General features: G+C 45.2%; 1 pseudogene; it reads right to left on the bottom strand.

Moving 5' to 3' along the window:
• Positions 1-396: 396 nt before the first annotated feature.
• LOC110128366 (nucleolin-like) lies at positions 397-2,885 on the bottom strand (annotated as a pseudogene).
• Positions 2,886-3,589: the final 704 nt, after the last annotated feature.

The raw sequence follows: 3,589 nt of genomic DNA, 5'->3' as shown, positions 1-3,589 counted from the left end.
AATCTTCTAGTAGAGTGGCTCGCAGAGTGCAGCAGGACAGCTGGAAAGCTGGCCCACTCGGGCTGGCATCGAGCGAACAGCAGGAAGAGTCACAGATCAGAGATGGCAGGGGAGGTGGCGGACGGCAGCGCCGCAGGATCAGAGACGGAGGGCGGGCTGCGGCCTGACGTTGATGACACAGCTTCCGGCTCCTTGCTAGAGCCAGATGCGTGTTCACCTCTTAGTTTTTTGTTTTTTTTTTTTTTTTTACAAGGCTGGCACCAAGAGTTCTAGGACTTTTAATTTGTCCCAAAATTGCTGAAGCAAAAATCATGATAAAACATTCTGCTTTCCTTTTCACCCCCCAACGCAAAAAAACAAAAAAAAACAAAAAAAACTCCGTAGGAAAAAAAACGGTTTTGTACATGGGAAGAAACAATATAAATTCAAAACTTACAGATAAGGGTTAGCTCTATCACTCATCTCTTTAAAAAGTTTATACGAATATCCAGTCAACACCAACAGGGTTATCTCCCTTGAAATGTTATCTATACGGATTTCCAAGTAGACCACAGGGCTGTATACTGTCTTGGAATGTCCTCAGAAGGCTCTGTCATTGATCAGGTAACAGAGGAAAAACCCCAGAGTCCTTTCTTTCAGATGGAAGAGGGAGAGACAGGGATAGAAGAAACTATTCAAACTTCGCCTTCTTTCCTTGTGGCTCGTGGTCTCCTCCTCCTCCTCCACCTCCTCGGAAGCCTCCTGGCCCTCCAAAGCCTCCCCGGCCTCTGCCACCAAAGAGGTTTGGTTTAGACTAGGTTTGGCCCAGTCTAAAGTGACTTTGTTTCTATCGATTTCACCATCTTCCATGGCCTCCTTGGCAGCTTTGGCATCTTCCTCACTATTGAAGTCTACAAAACCAAACCCTTTGGAGGATCCAGTCTCCCGGTCAGTGACTATCCTTGCTTGATTAGAGCCATCAAACGACTCCTTTAACGTCTCTTCTGTGGTATCCTCAGAGAGACCTTTGACAAACAGAGTTTTGGATGGCTGGCTTCTTGCATTAGGTGATCCCCTGGGTCCTTGCAACTCTAGTCTGATGGCTCTGCCCTCAATTTCCCTTTTATTACATGAATTTAAAGCTTCTTTAGCATCTTCAAATGAAGCAAATTCTATAAATGCATACCCTTTAGATTTGCCATTTTGGTTCTGGGGCACCTTGATATGAGTTGCCTTCTCAAAAACTTCCTCAAGAGTTTCTTCCGTTGCACTATAGGAGAGGTTGCTTAAAACCAGGGTTTTTGATTCACCACTCCAAGTGCTATTCTTTCCCCCTCTATGGTCTTGACTTTGACCTTTCTCTCCGGTGTAGTACAGAGAAATGGATCGCCCATCTATCTCTGTTCCCTGCTTTTCTTCCAACGTTTTTTTCTGCATCAGTTTCTGTCTTAAATTCAATATAAGCAATCCCTTTACACTTTCCATCCTTGCTGACTAATCTGATCTCCACAGCATCTTCAAACACTTCTTTTAATTCATCCTGAGTAACTTTGTAAGGCAGATTTTTAGCCAAAAGTGTTCTTGCATCTCGATCTTTCTTACTGTCTTTTCCCTTTGGTTTTTCTAGTTTAATTTCATTGCCAAAGACTTTTAAACCAGTGAGTTCCAAGGCTTTTTCCAGGTCTTCGGCAGATTCAAAATCCACATAGCCAAACTTCCTAGGCACACCAATTCTGACATCAACAACAGCAAGATCATTTTTAGCAAAAAGATCACTGATACCCGTTTTCAATTCAGGAGCAGATTTATTGAAGTTCAGGTTTCCAACAAAGAGATTGAAAGATGTAGTTGGTTCTGTGCCTTCCACTTTTTGTTTCTTGGCTTCAGGAGCTGCTTTTTGTTTGGCCATTTCCTTCTTTCGTTTCCAGGTGCTTCTTTGACAGGCTCTTCTTCCTCCTCCTCCTCTTCCTCCTCCTCTTCATTGTCGTCCTCCTCTTCATCGTCGTCATCCTCTTCATCATCATCCTCTTCATCTTCATCTTCAGCAGCGCTCTTGGCCTTCACAGGAACAGCTTTTACTGGAGCTTTCTTTCCTTTGGCTGGCACAATCTCCATAGGTTCTTCTTCAGAGTCATCTTCGTCCTCCTCATCCTCCTCCTCCTCCTCATCGTCATCATCATCCTCATCCTCATCATCCTAATCATCTGTGGCAGGAGCAGCACCAAAAGCAGCAGCTGCCTTCCTCACTGCTGGTTCATCCTCCTCTTCATCTTCATCGTCTTCCTCTTCACTGTCATCTTCCTCTTCTTCATCACTGTCTTCCTTCTTGGCATTCTTGCCGTTCTTTGCTCCCTTGCCTGAGGCAGCTGCTCCCTTCTTACCAGAGGTTGCCACCAATGCTTTGCCTGGGGTGGCTCCCTCTTTGCCAGGTGTTACCACCGCTTTGGCAGGTGTAACTGTCTTCTTGGCTGGCATAGCTGCTGCCTTTTTGCCAGGGGTGACAACTGCGACCTTTTTTGTTGGGGAAACCATCATCTTCTTTGCTGGAGTCGTGGTAGCCTTCTTGCCTTTTTTTCTGAGGGATAACAACCTCTTCTCCACTGCTCTCATCGTCTTCATCTTCTGACATTTCCTCATCTTCACTATCTTCTTCTACCTCCTTTGGGGGAGGAGCCATTTTCTTGGAGTCACCTTGATTTTTACCGGCCTTTGCGAGCTTTACCATGATGGCGGCTTATGACGGCGGAGTGTGTGGCGCGCGAGTGGCGCAGGCGAGCCCAGAGGAGCCTAAGCACCGTCGATGGCGGCCGCTAATCCCTCAGCGCGTACGCTTGGCTGCCAGCTAGCGCTCGAGACTGAGGCGAAAGACTGAGCCTGCCCAGTAATCGCCTCTGGAAAGGCGACGACGGCACCCTCGTGACTCCGCCTCGACCAACCAGATTCCGCGTCCCTCGTGTTCACCTCTTTGAAAGTTCACAACTTAAAGGTTATATGCAGGGGACGTAACTATATTGCTATAATAATAGTAATAGACTTACTATATTAGCTTCATTGTTAATGATGTTAGTTTACAATGATGTTTGTAATTTGTAATTTGCAATGATGTTTGTATCGTCAATGCTCTTGGCGTATAGAGATGGAGTCTTCCTCTGAAGTCGGGCAAAACTACTGCCCATAGTAAAATATTTGATCTCCTTAAACTCAGTGTTCTGCTTTCATTTCATGCACTGAGTATAAAAGTAAAAGAGGAGAGTGAGAAAGTTGGCTTAAAAACCAGCATTCAAAAAAATGAAGGTCATGGCATCCGGTCCCAGCACTTCATGGCAAATAGATGGGGAAACAATGGAAACAGTGACAGACTTTATTTGGGGGGCTGCAAAATCACTGCAGATGGTGACTGCAGCCACAAAATTAAAAGTTGCTTGCTCCTTGGAAGAAAAGCTATGACTGACCTAGACAGCATATTAAAAAACAGAGACATTTCTTTGCTGACAAAAATCCATCTAGTCAAAGCTATGGTTTTTCCCGTAGTCATGTGTGGATGTGAGAGTTGGACTATAAAGAAACCTGAGTGCTGAAGAATTGATGCTTTTGAACTGTGGTGTTGGAG

Source organism: Odocoileus virginianus, chromosome 8, assembly GCF_023699985.2.
Source record: "Odocoileus virginianus isolate 20LAN1187 ecotype Illinois chromosome 8, Ovbor_1.2, whole genome shotgun sequence".
NCBI classification, from domain to species: Eukaryota; Metazoa; Chordata; class Mammalia; order Artiodactyla; family Cervidae; genus Odocoileus; species Odocoileus virginianus.
This window is presented reverse-complemented; position numbering and strand designations above follow the sequence as displayed.